This window comes from Corvus hawaiiensis, chromosome 9 (genome assembly GCF_020740725.1).
Source record: "Corvus hawaiiensis isolate bCorHaw1 chromosome 9, bCorHaw1.pri.cur, whole genome shotgun sequence".
Taxonomy (NCBI): Eukaryota; Metazoa; Chordata; class Aves; order Passeriformes; family Corvidae; genus Corvus; species Corvus hawaiiensis.
This window is the reverse complement of record NC_063221.1, coordinates 14747682-14768324: the sequence shown is the minus strand read 5'-3', so window position 1 is coordinate 14768324 and position 20643 is coordinate 14747682. Positions and strand designations below refer to the sequence as shown.

General features: G+C 39.0%; 1 long non-coding RNA gene across 11 annotated transcripts in view; it reads right to left on the bottom strand.

The window, feature by feature from the left end:
* Positions 1-8904: 8904 nt before the first annotated feature.
* LOC125329936 overlaps positions 8905-20643 on the bottom strand; it is a 50115-nt gene continuing 38376 nt past the window's right edge. For 10 of the 11 annotated variants that reach the window (XR_007205314.1, XR_007205313.1, XR_007205320.1 and 7 more), the window contains 2 exons: positions 12455-12581; positions 8905-11852 (listed from right to left, as the gene is read on the bottom strand). This is a non-coding gene — a long non-coding RNA (uncharacterized LOC125329936). Of the gene's footprint in view, positions 11853-12454; positions 12582-15106; positions 15207-20643 lie in introns of all 11 variants that reach the window. The other variant, XR_007205316.1, reaches the window with a different exon arrangement.

The window sequence follows — 20643 nt, the reverse complement described above, 5'->3', positions numbered from 1 at the left end:
AGAGATCGTGAGTTACTGCTTAGCTTATAACCATGCAAAATTAACTACTTCTGTGCTTGCAGTTCCTAAAGAAAGCATGCAATGAGATCAGAGGCAGATCAACCTCCAAAACAGACAGACACCACCAATATATTCACTGAACTGTTGGCATGAATTCATATCTCCAACTATGGCATCAGCAGGAGAATTATTTATTTTGAGAGATTATGTAGTTTTGTTGCTTTCCAGAGATACTAATGTGGCACAAACCAGCCTCTTGAATTATTTACAAAATACTACTAGCTTTAAACTATTGGGTTCTATAGTTGCACCATAACTCCCATAACTCATTTCAACTTTGATAGCTTTCCAAATGACTCATAAAACAAACATTTGACAGACAAAATGGCTACTGTTTCCTTTTTTAAATTACTATTTTTTAAAGAAAAACTGCCACCAGGTTAACATTCTTGAAACAAACTGTGTTCAGATCATTCTACATTTGGTAGTTCAAAAAGGAACAAACAAGTTTGTTTTTTTAAGAGAAATACAGCAACTGATGGTAACTCAATGTCTGTATAAATAATTGCAGTCCTTTGTCTCTGCAATACATCCTTTCCTCTCATGGCTGAAATCCCAGCTGTGGGCAAATGACTGGGGACCCTGAGCACAGGTAATTGGGGGTACAGTTAGAAGAAACTCAGGACTTACATTAGCATCTTAACAGGAGTTATAACAGTACAGAAATGATTGGCTAAATTACACTTGCTGCTCCCTGGGCGGAAAGTGGTTGGCATGACTTGAAGCCTATTCCATGATGATTCCCCATCACCTGCTAAGGGAGATGGAATGGAACATGGAGCAGAGTGGAGACACCGTGGCCAGGCTCTGTGGAAATCCTTTCAGGGAGGCGGAGCTCGATGGTGCTTTTCAGCTGATAAACTGCATAGCACCTGTCAACCAGGGGAGACAGGGGAAGATGTCCCACTGCTGAACCAGTGACTGGGGCAAAATCCCTCTCCTTAGATGAACTTGCATCATTAAAGCCTAATAAAAATATTAATGCACCCCTCTATTCCAAAGTTCCCCTCCTCCGAGGTGCAACAACTCGTCACTGAATGTGCGTTCTGTATTCTCTTTGACTGTATCTTTAAAAGGAAAGCGAGGTAGTTTTACACCAATCAGTAACAAAGGCATGTATGACTAGAGTCACTCAAGCTCCACGTACATACAAAGAAATGGTATAAAAGTAAGTTGAGAATGTGGGAAAGGTTAGGGAAGACTCCGCCACAACTGCTGGGATCAGTCAACAGGCTGAGCCAGTCTTCTCCCTCATAGGAGTGCCTATTGGGTAAGAATCATACTCTGTGAATGCTGAACATTTTATTCCTCCAAGTATATTTTTGCAGTCAGACAGTATCACTGACACCCTTCTAACCTTAACCTGTCGCAGTTTTATATTAAGAGTGTTATTCTGTAAACTGTTAGTGTGAATCCTTTGTGGACGCTGGCAGTTGCTGGCAGCAGGTAACATACTCAAATGAAGGGAAAGACCTGCTGAGGGGTCTCCCTTTCACTGTTGATGTTTCCCTAAGTCAGTGGAGCCACTCTCCTATCCAGCAGGACTGCTCAGCGAAGGATCTCCCAAACAGGATGCTGACAGACTGGTCAGGCACAAGGGTCTCAGCTTTCCTGGGGCACTGACAGACAAATTAAACATTAAGAATCTAGTAATCTCCCCATGCTAAGGGTTGAGGAAGTCTCCCCTTTTCACACAACACCAGCCTTACTTGGTAATGCCCATTGACCAAGAGCAGCAGTTTTAGGCTAGGTTAGTACCTTTAAAACACCTCCAACTATGCCCTGTGACCAAGCAAAAAAATCTGCCAGTCATTGCAGAATCTATTATTAAAGCACTAATGAGAGCACTATAAAAGTAAAACCGGAAAGCCATAGCAAATAATAGGAACTGTATGCTAGTCTCATCATAAATCAGCTTTGGTAGGCAGGTTTACCAGAGAAGTCTTAGTTTTAACAGAAGAGGCAAAACAAGAATAGAGAGGTAGTATGTGCTTGCTTAGAAATAATGATTTACAAGTTACATTAGTTGTTTATCTGTGTTAAAACACATATTAGTTCTCTATTCTTGGACATCTTCCCATTTAGTTACTATAATACACAAAATTTAACATTTTCTCTTTTCATGTTAACTTCAATACGTACTGGATTGCCATTAAAACAGCAAACCTTTCCTCCCTCCACCAGTGTTGTATGTAAACATTAACAGGACTCTGCACATTTTTAACCCTACTCTTCATATGCCTGCAAGTTGCTTCCTACAGAGTTCCATTTACATGGAAAAGATTCATTTTCGCTGTCCTGTAATTTCAGCAGTTGTGGCCATACACACAGTGAAAATGTATTGCTCCTACTGCAAGATTTAAACACAGTTAAAAGACTATATATTGAAAATAATTTTCAAATAGAGGCTATTGTCTTATACAGGTCTTCACAGTGCTCAGTGCAACAAACCTCAACTATAGCTTGAATTTTATAGTAGTGTTTAACAGCCATCAACACTAACAGACACAGGTAATTAACTTGAATGCTTTAAGCCAAGCAATGAAATACAGCTGAAGAAAAATGTTCTATACTGCTTTACATTTCATAAAAATTTCCTGTAAAGTAACATAGTACTTGGGCTGAAAATTAAATAGAAGCCCCCAAAGCACTAACCAGCACATCTTTTGCTCTCTACCTTCCAGCAAACAGGACAAAAGAAACAAACACTTAACCAGGTTTTCCATGGGACAATTCAAGAAAATATCTTCCCAACCTTGCTGTATAGATGACTTTTACTCAGGACCTATACACTGCACGGAAGAAAGGAAACTTCTACTTAAAATCTCAGATGTAGCTGTAGCCCCCCAGCTGCTGGTGTGAGATGATGTATAAAGACTATCCACAATCTCAGCTGTTGACTGGGGAACTGATGCTCAAATAATATAAATGACTTGTGGTACATCCCTGTGTCCTTGCTGAACTACTAGGCTGATGGCAAGCCAGTCATCTGTCTTCAACTGTTTTGAACAAGTTCCTGAAGCTATTTCTGAACCAGTGAAATAGGCTAACTTTACAATCAGCAACAGTTATTGCCTTCTTAGCAAGGTCAAAGTGAATAGGAGAAATTAATTCCTACCCAAGGTCCCTGCAAAATATGGGCAAGACGTTAATTCACTGCCATCCTAGCCTAAGGTAGCAATTGTCAATAGTACGAACAGTCTGCATCATCATTTTCTCTCTAATTTAATCAAGGTCATATTAGATCACTACATCAAATCAAGCAGAATCAATTTGATAAAAAAAAAATCTGAGCTAAACCAGATTCCTTGTGGAAATTAACCCTTTATAACAAACATTATCCATCAATGTAGGGCATCTTATCTCCACTGAAAATTACTACTGCTATAGAACACATACCATGATTTTAAAAAAAGGTCTTCCCCCACCAAATAAAACAAGATTACATTGTCTAGTCTCATGCCTAAATTTGTGTTTGTTTGTGGTTTTTTTACTGTGTATTCCATATAAGTCTCGTGCTACAAAACAACAATTTTCACAGAAACTGAAAGATATGTTTGACAAAAAAAGTACTGTATTATGCTGGGTGTCATTTACCTCACACTAATTTAGTTTTTAACAAGAGAAAAAAATAAACAAATCATGGTGCTGTGGAACTGCCCACTTCTTACACAAGTGAACAAAAGGTTTTATGTTCTTTTGCCTTTTTTTCCCTTTTGGTTGATTAATTTTGTTGGGGTTTTGTGTTTTTTAAGATTATGTCCAGTAGAGCTCTTTCCCAAAAATTCAAGCCAGTTATCACTTTAATTGCAGTACATACATATCCAAGATTTTACTCTAACTGCATAATAATCTATTGCTATGGCAACTTTTGGCTATGCTGCATTCCACCTTCCTGCAGAATGCTTAGGTGGACTACTGCAACAACAACCAGCTAGGAAAGTGTGATCTCCACCTGCCTGGGCCACAGATATAGTCCTTTTAGCCCACACAGCAAATTCCTGCTTCAAGCATTCCAAAAATTTGAAAGACCTCTCCCATATGCCTCATAACACCTACATCAGTGGCTTCTATAGCCAAAACATTTTTTTTCAAGCTTGTCAAATACTGACAATGAGATCATATACATATGCATACTTGTAATTTCACACTTCTTGCAGAGAGAACCTATATCACTGTCACTGGATATTTGTTATAAGCCTGAAAGGAACAGAATATCATAGGATTTAAAAGGCCTATATTTTTTAATCTTTTTTTCCTCAATCGCGGAAGAAATTAATCATAATCCTATAAACGAAGGTATTATAAATACCAAAGTCAATACAGGCTGACAATTAAGACTGACTGAGGAGCTCCCACATACAGAGCCAGAGCTGCAGTTGAACCCCATTGTAACAGCCTGGCTGGCCCATCTGTTTGGTGTACGCTTGTTTGTTACTCTCCCATCATAGCCTCAAACTGCCAGCTCTGAGTTTGGGTTATGTGCTTTGCAAGTGCATCCCAGCCATTTAAAGATAAGCTCCCCCCTGCCCCCATTAAAGCCATGGTAACACAATTTTCCTTGGATCTAATTTCGCACTGCCTGAGTACTGTGACACCAAGCAAATACTACTCACTACAGATGTAGCTGTGATCTTGTGAGGGACCAGCCTTGGCATCAGCAGGATGAATTTGAAAGGATGCAGACTATGGCAGAGAGAGACATACCTGCCTTTGTTTCTTCCAGTAAGAATTTTTCTCCTTTTAAGTCTGTTCCTCCATCTCATACTAGTTGCACAGAATGAAATGAAGAGAAGTCAGCTAGAAACATTTATGACTAAGTGTAACCTCAAAGTATTTTGGAATAGGAAGAATACTCTTGGGACTTACATGCCCAAAGTATACGGGGTATAGATCCATGAATTTTGGTAAGCTGTATTGTAGGGTTTATTTTTCCTTTTAAAGTTGAAGTAAAGCACTCAACAAAGCCAAAAATGCATAGAATCCCTTTGGTCAGAACACATTTGGTTGGAGGAAAACACAGTTTGCCATTTAGAATTGCAATAACCTAATTTATTTTTTAATAAAAAAAATAGGACTCTTTTCCATGGATTGTGACTTTTAATTTCAAAATCAATTATGGGGGGTTTTTTATCTATCAACTATAAGATGTTCTATCTTAGCACCAAGATATTGTAATGAAACACTAAGATTTAAAAATCTTTATATCACTGAATTTGTAATTTCCTTTTGCCCATGATTGAAGGGACTTCAGTTTTTTTCAAAGCATATCTACTATAGCAGAAAGTCTGTCTAGGTGTTTGATGATAATTAGCAAGAAAATTAGCCTGCTAGAAATGTTATTCATTGAAACCATTGAGTCCTAGGAAGATTGCAAACCTCTGTTGGAAAGTTTCTCAGAGGCAGGCTACTTGGTTGCATCAGGTTTAAATCACATGAAGCATTGATTAAAGTATTTCTCAATTAACTATTGCCAACTTAAAAGGTAAACTAGACCTTTCATGTCCCATTTTAAGGGAACATCTAGGTCCAGATCCTCAACTCTGTCAGGGCTGTTTTTCTACTCCACAGCAGCCTAGAGGCTGCCAGCTAAGCTAATGGTTGCTATTCTACCATACCAAATATAAAGAGTAAAGAAAAGTACTCAAAATATGAGCCTGTTTGGGCCAAGCTTTAGTACATAACACCTCAATTCCTACTTGAGTAAATGAGCATCTGAAGTTTCTAAAATACAGATAACACTTCTGTTATCAATATACACATCACAGTAGTGTTTGGGGGTCTTTTATTCATAACTTTTTTGAAGTGCTGCAGACATACCCCTGGGGCTGTATGTGACTCTTTGGTCTAAGCTTTTGCCCTTAATACACTTTTCCCCTGTTTTGTTATCCCCTCCCCTTCTCTCCATTCTACCACCTGTTCTTCATCCTCTTTTCTCACTTGCCCATGTTCCATGTAGAACTTTTGCTTTTAACTCTGTCATAGCATCAGGAGCCTTTTGTTTTCTTATTCCTTCGTGATGAACAGTTTATCTTTGAATAGAAAGTCAATCTGGTTTTTGTTAATTTTCAAGCAGACTATGGCTGCTTTTTGCAGTATTTATTTTAGTAAATAATGGACCTGCAGGACACAAAGCTGACTTTTACACCAAAGTAAATCTTAGGATGTTAAAGAGAACAATCACTGTCTGTCTGATTGATCCTGAGTCTTAAGGGATGGACTACATCTGCTGTAAGTTGGAATTATTCTCCTGCTTGGAGAAAAGCCAAAGGACTGGAAAATTAAAAAAAAAAAAGAAAGAACGAAAGAAAGTCATAACTCATAACCAAGCACCATTCTGATAAAAATGCTTTGGACATAATGAAATTATTCAAACACAATGCAAGATACACATGGGTTCTTTACACCCCACTTATTTCAGGTATTTTTCCAATTTCCAGGTAAACATGGAAAAAAGAAATATGTTAGTAGTGGGAAATGTTTTTTCTTTCCCCGCTTCTGTGGGTGACCATTAGAAGTATTTCTTCCCTATCAAGTTACTCTAATCCATGGTACATTTCACCTCCCATTAGCTTGACTGCAGCATCAGGGCCTGAATTCATGTAGTATAACATGCAATGAACTTCTTTTGCTCTATAGGGAACTACAATAATATGTGCTAAACTGTTGCTAAAAGCATATAAATTTGAGCATCTGTAGGACTTTCTTCCTTATGATTAGCATGCCTTGACGTGTTTTTTTTATTACACATTTGAGAAAGAGTAAACTAGTCTTTTCTTTAGTAAAAAGGGTAATGAAAAAAGCTAAATTGCTTAGGATGTGAAGCTAAGCATCCAGCATTTCAGAAGTCTGCCTGTCTCTGACAAACTCAGTAGAAATCAATTATATTTCAGAATTTGACCCAATATTGGTAGGCAAAACCAAGGAAATAAAGCCAAAAGGCAGATTCATCAAAGGGACTTTCATATATAAATCATAATCTTTATCAGTTATAAAGGAAAAAAAACTGTGACAACAGGAATAGGCATGAATGGATAATGCTTGGTAGCAGAGCTGGTGACTTTTTTCCTAGTTCCTCAAAAGATGTAACAGTGTAAATACTAGTGAAGTGAGCGGGGGGAACATTTGTTTCTCTGACCTCTATGTTAGATGCACCATAGAAAAACCATTACTACACTCTAACCAAAGGTATCAGGAAAGATGAAAAAAATTGAAATCACAAACTCTTTAAATCAATTGCAAAACATACCTCAAGAATAAAGTTCTCTAAAGCAGTAAGACTTCAGCAGAAACTAAAGAACTGATTAAAAAGATCCTCTCCTCACACTGGAAAAAGCCTTTCATCCAACAAGGCCCTGTTCCTGCTCACCTTGAGCTTTATAAGCTTTTTGCACCTGCTAGGCACTAATTGATTTCATTGAGAGCAGGTGATCTAAATTAGCAAATTTAGCTCCAATTCATGACTAAATATGGAAATACCTAACAGAGGAAGTGACTGTTTTATTTTTGCTGTAATCTCCCCCTACCCTGGGGCACAGTAGATGGAAAAGGGAGCTTCAGCTTTTGTTTTTTGGGGTTTTTTTTTTGTACTACGAGAGTCATACAGGAGGATAAGAGCATTGTGCTTTCCCCTTACAGTCTGCCTTTTGCTTGAAGGGGCCTTGCTCCAGAGCTTGCATGCAGTGAATGTACAATACAGCAGCTCCATATTCCTGACTCACCACCTCCAAAGTGAATGTAGGTGGCATTTGGATAGATCGATGTGATTGTGTGAGCCAGGTGAATGCTGAACAGCTGCTTTTTGTGCATTATTCCCAAACTCTGCCCACAGAACCCAGTGGGACAATGTGGATCACAGCATTCCTCTATGGCTGTACAGAGATGTAGCACTCATTGATTCCTCCTGCATCTTCTTATGATCTTCATACTCATCACTCTTCAAATTACATGATATGATGGGATCTGCTGTAATCTGCTTCCTCTTTTATGTCTGTGTTTCTACTCTAAAAACAATATTTGAGAGCCTCTCTTTGCCTTCTTAATAACATAATAAAGAAAACTTAAGTGTGAAATGTTTTAAGAACAGTAAGAAGACTACTTTATTTCATAGAATCATAACATCTATTATTTTACCAATTGATTCTTCTAATCTCGTAGATTTGGCTATAGGTGCACTTGTTTAACCTCTACACCAGAAACATCTATGTTTTTACCCTAGCTGCCTTCATTGTGTAATAAAAATATGTGATCACTCAAAATTCGCTGTGTATCTAAATGGCCTTATAAATGCTGGTTTTAGGAAGGAGTTTCCCATGATATTCTTGTGCAGTTGTCTTCAAGTCCATGGGATACCAGAACCTCTCTGCCTCACCTTCCATCTTCCTGCTCTCGAAAGGATTGCCACGTGCTGGGCAATTGAGAAGGTATCAGTAAATAATTATGAATGCCCTTTTGTGCCAGCATTTTCCTGGTTTGTTTGTGGGGGTTTTTTTTGGTTTTGTTTGTTTGTTTGGTTTGGTTTTTTTTAATTTAAAGAATATTACAGACACACTGTCAACGAATGACACTGTTCATCTCGTATTTTTGGAATAAACAGCAAATGTGACTTAAGGCTTTCTGATAAATTCTATAAAATGGATTTCTTGAGCAGAGTGATGTGTTATCTATGGGTATTTCCCCATGAAAGTAGAGACTAAAATTCTGATTAGACATGGATATTATCTTTTCCAATATTTCTATCAGTGCACTGATTTGGCAAATATTTAGACCCAAAGGTCAGGGCTGTTCATAGGTCCCATTGATTTGAAAGTTGAATGTCTGCCCAAGATTAAACACAAAGACCAGTGCTTTCCTAAATCAATTTATTTAAGTCTGTATGTAAGTGCTCTGTTGAATCAGAGCCTAAAGTCAGCAACATATCAGGAAAGATAATGAATTTGGGCCAAATATGTGTATTAACAGCTAAAACATACAATGAGACAAGGAACATAATTATTACTTGGATTTGAACTAAGATCCCTAAATGTATAAGTTAGCCAGATCTTTAATTTTCATTTCTTTTGAAGCTCTTAGCTTAAATCTAAATGGTGAGACAGGTTACATTTACCTGTACATGCTGGGGTGGCCCTTCCTTGTCTTCTGCTCTGCATCTGGATCTGCTTCCCGGAGAAGTCACAATATTAGCAGGAACGACAGTGCCTGCTTGAGTTTATCTTGCTAGGATGGTACAGAAGATACACCTAAACTCCAGAGCTGGGAAGAGCTCTGGACCCCACAAGCTCAAGGTTGAAATCTTTTGTTTTCTGCAGTGTCTTCAAACAGAAGTTTATTTTGAGTTTCTGTATAAAGCAAGTAGAAAGTCATCCTAACAAACACAGAAGATTATGAATTTGGCAGAGCACAATGTAGATTAAAATGGTTTTAATCATTACCCCCTGTTTTAATTACTACTTGACACATTATCTCTATTGTCCTTCTACAAGTCTGTCTTTTGAATGAAATATTAAAGGCGAGTTACAGCTGAAAATATATGCAGTCTAGAAAGAAAATGGCTTTGAACTATTTGAAATGATTTATTGTCCACATTTCTTTATGAATATTTATTTGCCATAGTGAAAGCAATTCAATAAAGAGAAAACATGAGGACCAGTTAACTGAACATTTGCATACTCTAACAGTTAAAAAAAGGGAAAGAAAAATAGTATGCTGCATTAGAATGGTGTTAATGTTTGGTTTCCCTGTTTCCTGTTTCATTAATATGCAAGATTCAGATCCTGATGAGGAGATATATAAATAGCTTACAAATAAGTGTCCCCAGCCTTTATATATTCCCATTCAGAAGGAAATAAACATGTTTGTAGAGGGATTTTCCAAGGCCAGGGTGGAGTCTATCATTTTGTCTCCATACTGCTTCAGGTAGCTGGCTGTAAATCTTGCTTTTTGCAACAATTGTACGTAATCAAAGTCCTCACCTTGTCAGGACCAGAGGTCATTCATTCCCTGGCACTCCTCAGAGGAGCAGCAGGCATACCTGGCTATCAAAAGGAGACACAAGCACACTGATTATTTTAGTGTTTATGCATGGCTATGTGCACCAAAACCAAGACCACACACACAGCAGTGATGCTTCTTCCCTTCGATCCTCAGTGGAGGAACAGAGTTTTTCATTGTATGCGCTCTCATTTCTCCCTGCTTGAATTAATTTCATCGACCAAAAAGCACTATGTGTTAGACTTGGAATGAACTTTGTTCCTTAGAGCTTCTTAGTGATATTCTGATACCCAGTCACAGATGGGGCCTTGACAGATTTTGTACTGATTTTCGTGATTCCTTTTCTCTTCTTTTTTTTTTTTTTTTTGAAGCAGGATTGTTGCTGCTTGAGAATTCACATGCAAATGGAGACGTTCACTGGCACTGTTTCACAAGGCAGCTTGGTTGGTTGGTTTTTAGAGCTGATAAACTGAATAGTATATCAAAGAGTACTTGGAAAAGGATGATCTTAATATATAACAGTTCTTGAGAAGGATGGTTACAGTAGTAAAACAGACTTTGGACAAATACATAATTCTCTATGCATCAATATTCTTCTGAGCAAGAATGATAATAATAGTATTTATTTATAGTAATAATTAGCATTATTATCTACCTGAAAGCTAGCTATGAGGCTAAATCATTAATATTTTCAAATTATTTCACAGTCCTTAACTAGAATTTGCCCTGAGAGTACTAAATATAATCATTTTCTCTGTATGCCAATTTCATTTTTCTTTGGGAAAAACACACTTAATGTGTTGTTCTCTTTATATTTTTCTACATAAAACATTTTAAAATTCTAGCCATTAAGCTTTTCTAGAAGTTAATAACAGAAAAATTTGACATTATTGCATTTATTGCTTATTTCTTCCTCTTTTGTCATAGTATTTTATCCCCACATAGATATCATGATATCGTTATCGTCTGGGAGCTTGTTACTGCTTGTACAAATACAGAAGTGGAGACCTACACTTGCTGTTTATTTCCTTGCCTGAATTTGGAGTTGACAATGTAAACACACATTGGTTCTCTGGAGTCAGAGATCTCTTGATGTACCACTTTAAACATATTGTGTGTACCAGAGAGTTTCTTTAAGTTGCACACTGTTAGATGCTACCCCATAGTACATGCCTGGATATATTTGTAGGTATCTCAGATGTTATTTTTTTTTCTTCTGCAGTTTACCAGGTTCTGCATTTATTGGCAAATGTGTATCAGTTACTCACAACTGAAGATAACAACTAAAGGAAATGTATCTGGGTGTCTGTTGGATAGCTAGACTCCAATGGCTGAAATCTACATCTACCAACATAAAAGCCACAGGATATGACACTGGTATCTTGTGGTTCCAATCAGCCTCCTGGTATTATAGCAGTACTTTTATTTAACTGTGTTTCTACTGAGTTCAGCGTGCTCAGCCACGCTGGCTGTTTTACATAGCATCTGCACTGTATATTGTGGTAATTGAAAACTCAATACAGCCTGGAGGCACTAGCACAACAGGACAGGAGTGGGCTGGGGCATAACTCAGAAGAATAAGGCAGGCAGGCAGCAGCAAGCAGGGACGAGCCAGCCCCAACACGTCTCCAGCAGCAGTCGAGCTGGGTCAGGCATCCGGCAGCTGGAGGTCCCGTGGCGTATGGCAGCTCTGAGAGCAGCAAACACGCAGTGCAGTGCATGGGAGGAGTGGATGTCCCTCCATCTGCCATCGTGGGGCTGTCATCTGGAAGCACAGACAGTAGGCAGAGTCCAAGGCTCACCTGGAAAATTACATGGACAGATCAAAACCAGATTCATGGCCACGCACGTCACTGACAGCTCCCATCCTGCACATGCCCAGCCCTTCCCAGGGTGGTTCCCGTTCCTAAAATGTCATCTAGGCATTAACAGAGAATAGGTCAGATATTTTTTATAGTGTTTCGGAAGTGTAACATACATCAACAAATGTCACTTGCTACTTGAATGCTCAAAATTAGAATCAAGACAAATTACGTAAATTAAATGACTGGAGTAAACCACAGCATTTCATCCTATTAGCCTATGTAGAAAGAAAAAAATGCCTTGAGTGTAAAAAAGAGAAAAGAAATAATGAAAAAACAACTTGTGGCATGAAGAAGATAAATATTTCTTGCCTGTCCTCTTGGCTCTATCTATGAAGATTTTGTCCAACAACCTCAGCCAAAACTATTTAGTGAGTGATTTGTGTGTCTGGCTGATGGAAGGTCCAGTTGTCTCAGGGGCAGCCTTGCAGGGTTTCCAGGAAGCAGACAAGTAGGTCTCAGCAGTGGGAGTCACGAGCTTTTCATGTCAGTAGCACACCTCAGTTGATGGGATGGTTTGAAGGAGTTAGATGTGGCCCTACCTTGTAGCAGCACCCCCAGAAAGTTGCTGATGTTAGATTGTCTCCACAGACTGAAGATCTACAGCTTTCCATGAGTCATTTGGCGAGGAAGGAAGGTGGACTAGTCCAGGAAACTTAGGCTGTAGGGCTGTAAAATTGAGAGAGGTTGAAACATTCCACCCTTTGGGGTTCTCCCTTGAAAGTATATTTGTATGAGATATTAAACCACCCAGTATGTCTTTACAAACACATTTAAAAGCACCCTGAGGAGCAGATCACACCAGTTCCTGCCCTCCCTGGTGTTCTGGCTTTGCTCTCCACTCTGCTCCAATTTGCCAGCCACAGCAGTTCAAGCTCCTGGCCTCCTGCTCCAAGCTGGGGAAATGCCGTGCCGAGCTCTGCAGGACACCCCACACCATGTCACAGGGCTTCACCACCATGGGCTCTGTGCCACCTCTTATCCCCAAGCTCTGCCCTCCAAATGCCAGTGGCCTCTGAGGCACAGGTACAGTGGGTAGGAGCGGGAATCTGGGTATGTGTTCATGTTTTCATCTCCAAACTTTCTGCTTGAAGTGAAGCCATTTAGGGCTCTATTCAGTCTCTGCATTAGGGGTGTGATCATGTATATTTTCTGCTCAAGGCACAGTGTTAATTAATCATTATTTCTAAAGTTCTTTTAAATTCTCAGACAGTGGCATCCATTATTTTCCTCTGACTCTTCTCTTACCTTTTTCTTCTTCTATTTAGTATAAGGAGTCATCAGTGGTGAACTGATTATAAGAAACTAATATACATCATCAGTTCAGTAGTAGGACACACTTCTTAAATCATCTAAGAGAAATACTTTTAATTAAGCAAATGCCCTACTCAATTCACTGTGGACAATCCCATCATAATGGATATTATTTCTGCATGCTAAATCTTAATCTTCATCAATACTGAATGCACAACGCAAAACCATTATAAAAAAAAAGTAGGCTTACTGTAATATTGCCATTTTGAAGCTGCCAGCTTTTATATTCATTAATATGATGACAACAGACTCCTGGCTAACGAATTTTACTACAGATCAGAATTTTTATCAGATATGTATATGAGATCAAATCTATGCTAGCCTATTATTTGCAGTTTTTATTAAAAAGTTAAATTGGGATTATTATAAACTCTCTTCAGGTTCCTTAATAAAAGAAAATGAAAGTTAAAATCTAATGAGATTTCCTGGAAGCATTTTAAAAGGCTGCAACAGCAGTAAAGTCAGCAGGCACCACACAGTGAATGGAAGTATTTACCGACCAGAAGATGAATGCCTCTTCACCCAGAGTCTGACGGGTTTACTTTATATGGATTTTGAGAGACAGAGAGAGAAGGAGAAAGCAAGAAAAACTCCAAGTCAATGCTCTCCTAATCTAAGACATCATATTGCTTCCTGATCAAAGCTTTCAAATTCTGGTGTAAACTGACTTCTTGCTCTTGTGACCAAAATCTCCTCTCTTTTCCCCCCTCCCTCCATCTGTTCAGGCTTGGGTTGGGAAGTCCCTACTGCAAAGGAAGAAAGCCTGATCCCTATTGCTTCAGCTGTGGAGTTGAAACCCATTAATATTTCTCTGGCAGGTACCCTGACCCTGGTGCCCTTGAACATGCTCAAAAAAACATAGGGTATTCCTGAGCCTTTGTCCCTGAGAGGATTAACAGGGTTGCCCTGGAGCCAGCCTGAAGGTGCTTTAATAGGTAGTAGGGGTGGGCTTCACAGCCAACTTCAAGTTTTGCCTCGGGCTGCCCCTGCTCAACAACACAGATGCAGCCATTGGAATTAGGGGATAAAGCATGGCTCTGTGTGCGAGTTAGAGCATGAATCCTCAGAATCTGGTGGAGGGTATCTCCAAACATATCCTTCCCCCACCAGGACAGGCATCGAAATCGAGGGTACAGGGACTGGAGACCTGTGATGCTTCTGCCACTGACTACTTCTCTGACCTAGAGAGTTGGTTATGTAAGCTGCCTCTCCTTCTCTCTATTTTTCTTTCCTCTCTGGCCTCTCTTATGGCTTATAAATTGTCTGAAGGAGAGACTGCAGCACTCTCTGTGGTTTTGCTGTGCTTAGCACAAGTAGGTCCTGTGGCTATATCATGGTAAAAGTAAATAAATAGATAATAGTGGTAACAACAGTTATCTTTTTGTGTGTGAACAATAGGTTCCTAATGGAGAAGCCTCTTCTCTAACTTTTTTTATCTGCAAGTAAAGGTATCTCTTTCCTCACTCAGCTGGAGAAGATACTGCTTTTGTAAATCAGATAAAACTTATGTAAAGTGGAACACATCTTTGATTATGCTGAATACTATCCTGTCTGTAATTTACCCTTGCTGCTGCAAAGGACACAACATGGTTAAGCTAAGAAATGATAGACCGAACATTATGTGTCAGGATGGTAAAAGATTTTTCCTATCTAAATAGGAAACAATCATCAAAAAACAGTGCAAATACACAAGAAAATGTTTGAACATATTATAAACAAGCCACCTCGCTGTTGCCTTATATTGATTTTGCTTTCCTTGCTCAGATTCCTGCAGATACTTCTCCCGTAGCCTACAATATTTATTTTTAAAAAACTACAAACTGTCATGATTTTTTAATGATGTGAATATCCTTCCTCTATAAGTTTATATATACTGTTACCTGCTCAGTCTGTCACCTCTTCTGTGTATCCCTGGGTGAGTCCAGTTCCTCCCAGTGACATTTCTCAAATTGTAGATCTGTGCAGTGCATTTTCCTGGAGCTGTTAAAAGCATTGCTACTTTACTTAATGACAGTGTTTAGCAGTAGCAGCTATCACTCACTATTTGGTATACACCAGGTTCTCTGCACAGGGGCAGAGGGGTCATTATCCCAATTTTACAGACCAGAGAAACTAGGTGTTGCATTTGGCAGCAATTAGCCCAGAACATGCTGCAGAATGGGAAAAGGACAAAACACAACTTCAGCTCACATTTTATTCTTTAGTGTGTTGCTGCTTTTGTTTCCTCCAATATTCCCAGTTGTGCTGTGCCCTCCCAACAGCATTTCAGAGAATGATCACAGTAGAGCCAAGTGCTTTTGCAATAACACATTCACATACTGCAGCAAACAATGCAAGTAACTTTCCTAATTTTTGACTTTGCCATGTATGGTGTTTAGTAACTTCTACCATGTCTCTGATGATTTCTGGGTCTGCTGCCAATAACATGATACATTCCTAGCCAAATTAGCATGTCATATTTTGTGCTCATACTCCAGTGGTAAGGTCTGTCTGTTGTCTCCGTATAGATGTATTTTTGACAGGAAGAGCAATTCTATAAGCCCAGGATGAAAAGCCCATCAATTGAATTGGTACCACATTACCATGGCAACAATATAATGCTAATGAAATTGTGACTGTTGAACCTGTTTTATGGAACTCTACAAAATGGGCTTCATAAAAGGAGAAATCTTGTTGATTAGTAAATGTTTCAAAGCATGATGAAAACCTGAGAACCACATGTGCTGTGACATACTAACCATGTTACCATCGTCATTTAAGATAATACATTGCTCTTTGTATGAGCAATAATGCTCTCAAAAAATAAAATTATATGAGAAAATCTGTGTTTCTCCAGGTTTTAACATGCACCACAGAAAGACTTGCTCACCTCTCTGCCCTGGTTCACTGGATCAGTTGGCATAGGTCTGTATTGAGTCATGCAGTTTTTGTTGCTTATTTAATCTCTCTCAGAATCTATAAAATTTACTGCTACTGCAGCTGTGATAAACACCTTTCTGTAAGACAAATGTGGCTTAGTTTATATAAAGTTATTCCACAAAAACATATCCTTTTAGATTGAACCCTACACGGAGAAGGTGTGATAGTAGGAATGCACTCTTCACTTCCCACCTCCCTTCTTCTTGGCCCATTTGGCAGCTTCCTGCCATATAGACTCCCAGCACAGAGGAGAGAGCCACCCCCCAGAGGGACAGCTCTCATCCCTCAGCACAGCAGTTCTTGCTGGAGGCAGGGTTTGATATTATGCCTGCTTTTAAACAAAAAAATGCTGAGCACTGGAATTTCCCGGTCGGTCATGTCTCTGGACAGGCTTCTGGAGAGCTGCCTCACCTCTAAGTGTCTGGGGCTTCTGCATCGAGGTTTCTACAGCAGGATTTAATTTTTAGATAGATAATAGGTAATATTCCTCTTTGTTTTCAAACTTTGGAAATAACAGTGTGTCTCACCCTATGGAGTCCATCTCCTAATTTGCCAGGTAAATCAGAACAGAAAAGCAGGTGTGCCAGCAAGCATTGAGCTCAGTGAGGCAAGGGGGCTATGAACGTGCATTTACTGTGTTGTGTTGTCTAGGTATTTAGTAGAGACAACTGGGGGGAACACTGCTCATTTTAGTGAAGTCCTGATCTACATGGCACAGAAGTCAGCAGAAATCTTCACGACATTAGGTTTAATGGGCTTTAAATCAGGGCTTTAAAGGGCTGTTTCTGAAAGCTCCATGTTTGATCCTATTTGGAAAAGGAAGCCCTGTCTAGCATTTCATTATTTCCATGGTTTTTGGGAAAGCAACACACTGAATTTCTGAGTTGATAGAAATATAATGTAATGTAATTTCACTTAATATATATTTTGCATTGGCTGACAGTTTTATTAAGCAGAAGCAATAATCATCATTATTCAGTGTAATAACCATCTCATTAGAAATGGTCTAATTTTCCCTAATTTTAATTTACCTCTCAGACTAAGCTGTTCTAAAATTACTGAGGTGCCTACAGTTCAGTTTCATAAGACTTCAGCAGAAACATAAGTCTTCAGAAAGCAACTACTGACTTACTGCTGCTAAAATAGTGGTATGCCAGACCTGAGAGAAAAGGAAGTACAGAAAATTCAGATTAGGGAATTGCTATATCACTTTTTATTTCCTTACTGTCTTGGAAGTAGCACTTCCATTTTGCACAATGATAAATTGTATGGTTGCCTTCGAGCCCTGCATGCACTACCCTTTAATAAAGGACCTGGCTAGGGATCACACCAGAGACTCCTGGTAAGGGGGAGCTGACAAGCAGAAATATTTCTTGGAGAGACAGAGAAGGAGATGAAGACACTGATCAAGTTTCATTACCATCCAATGAAAATAGGATGTAAACTGTGACATCCTGGCAGATTATATATGTCAGGCAAGCAGATGTGAGCAGAAAAATGTAGATGCTAAACCTTACCTAATAGGCTTACTCTGTGGATTATTCTCAATGAGCAAGGCTATATTAAGTGTTGCCCTGTATGTAGCTATAGTTAATATACAGGATATAAGAAACATGCATTCATAAGTGAATCTGGGGACATTCCCAGCTGTGCTGAAGTTAATGCTCTTTGATATACCTTGGAGCATCCTAAAAGCACTTTGAGTGTCATATACTTCTACAGATATCATAAACAGCATTATGGCATTTATATAGCTTTAGTTCCAAAATTTCAAAGGGCACTCTGTTTTCTCTAAAAATGTGCTCAAAAAATTCTACACTTAAACAGCACTTGTGCATGCAAACTGCTATAGCAGCTCAGCTCCTTGATTTGGTTGTGCCAGTTCCAAAAACACGTTTGATCAAAAGCATTTTGTTGCAATCATAGAGGTAAGTAACCTCATACGAACAAGGAAGCACTTTTCAGGTTATATTATAAAATAGACAAATTGTCTAAAGGTTTTGTTTATCATCAGATGTTATTCTGTGTATTTCCGAGTCATAAAAAATAACTTTTTTGGTTTGCTGGGGGTTTTTTAATGTTCCCCTAAAACAACACAGAAAAGGCAGTCTCTCCCATGGAAGTGCTCTACTTATAAAATCTCTTCTCTTTGAAATGCTGAGCCTTTTCCAGCTGTAGTATTCTTTGCTCAGCTATAAGAACACAAAGTACAGCAGTGAAAAGCATTACTCTATTATCCCAAGATAATTTGATCGTCTGTAAATGTATTTTCCTGCCTGTGGTTCCAGACATTATGCTCTCATTTGAAGTAATGATTTGCAGTTATTTATACAATTCAAGTTAGCCCACACTGGTTTCACCCTGAACATTTACCTGCATGGTACAAACATGGCTTATTTGTAGTTGTACAAGCTAGATTAGATGGGTGATTTTTGCAAGCCACACTCAATCAGCAGTGCAATGGGTGACTACTGTAGACAGCCAGCTCCTGCAGGAAGTGGTGCAGTGACTCACAGGCGGCTGTCTCCTGCCCACATCAGTGTTATCACAACCATACATCAGCATGAGTCTGCTGGAGATGTTGAATTTTAAGTTCTGATATAAAACCATAGCTCTGATCTGATGTGGTCAGTAAATACAGCAGGCCACTTTCCAGAAGTACTTACCCTGCTTTTCTTTTTTGGCCTCTGTGTGGGATGTGAAAACTCACCTTAAATTCCTCTTGCATTTCTGGAGTTTATCATACCATTCCCCCCAAAGCTGTAAACAAAGTGGTCCAGTGCTAACTGAATAGTTGTTTCACCTCTGATGCACCCACATTTCAGGGTTATACCATTTTTTTGTAGAATTTGTAATGTTAGTGAGTGTGGACATAAGGCTTTGGTTGTGCATGGACTCAGAGTTCACCTCCCTTACTCTCACTTGGGAGCCTGTGTTGAGAATGCATTTACATGAGACGATAGTAATTTACTCCTGGCTCCTAACTGGTCAGCAATGGATGGAGCACTCTGTGGTGCTGCCAAAAAGAAAGTCTCATTTCAATCCCTGGTGAGCCTCCTCTGGGAGCCCGGGGTGAATTCAGAGGAGCCATGCACTGGTAACATCCATTGAGCTGCTTGCTCTTGTGGGCGTGAAAATGCTCAGCAAAACTAAAGACATAAAATATGATTTTCACTGTCTTTTTCCACTATCATACATTCCTGAGTATCACCCTGATTCATATTCAATACTGGGGAAAATACTAATGTCAAGGGAGTGAATTGCAGAAGGGTGCAGTCCTGACTTGGGGTGGTCAGCAGCCAGGCCAGGAACTTCCACCTCTGCCTTCCTGCTTCTCTTATCTTCAGTTGGAGTGGCTCCCAGAGTGTGTCTGAAAGTGTGTGTGAAAGTTACAGTTCAAATAAAACAAGGGGGGACAGTAAACAGTCAGAAATTATTGTGTTTCTCCTCTCATTTGTTCATGGTATCTTGGATTCTGTTGTGACAATTCAGCAAGTTTCTTTAAAATAAAATTTTTAAAAACCCAAACAAATATTTGGAATACTACTTCTGTTTTGCCAAAAATCTTTAAAGTCTTTTATTTTGAGAGAAAAATTAATATAAACTTGTCTTTCCAGGACACAGTATCATTTAAGAACAGCAGCACTTTTTAAAGTGCAAGAATCCCAGTTTACCATCCTGATGTTGGTTTATGATAACATTTATGACATTAATATAATGGATTATGACCTTTCTTGGCTTGTCTGACTGACAGTTATTCATATATAACACAGTACTTATCACCTTGGTCCTTCCATAATAATAATCCCTTCAATTTTCTGAGCTGTGTCATCAAAACATGGACTCATAAGTGTTGATCTCATCTGTGGGAAAGTAGCACTAGGAGCTCCTTTTGAGCTTTATGTCACCTAAAATCTAGAGCGAAATTGAAGACCAGTTGCAGAAAAATACCCTGTCTCTAACTTTATCACACAGTCTGCATAATGGCCCTTATGATTTTAAATGATTTACTGAGTCCTGTCAAAATGCTGTGCCTTTCTGTGGTGGAAGGTATTGAAGTTCAGAAATGCCATTATTCTGTACAAGTGGAGCGATCTTGAGGAAATACACAAGAGATGGTGTGCTACAATTACTTACCTTGACCTTCCTTTTTTTTTTTTTTTTTTGCTCTTTAATCTCCTCAGGATAGACAGAATAAAATATATTTTCTTCAATATTTAGGGTGAAACTTTGCTGTGCCATTTGTACTTGCTTTCCTCGTGCCCATTTTTACTAAACAGGGTGTCAAGGTATTTCTTTTTTAGATTAGCAGTTTCACATGAATCGTTTGTAAAAGGTGGACGAGGAAAGTGAAAATTTTGTATGTTTCCAAGGACTGATCACTTAGCAAATTCTAATGATGTTTGGGTGGATAAGGGGTCGCTCAGAAGTCCTGGATTAGACACCAAGGTCTGTCACAGTCCTGCTCTGTAACTGTGTTCCTCCCCTGTTTGCACTG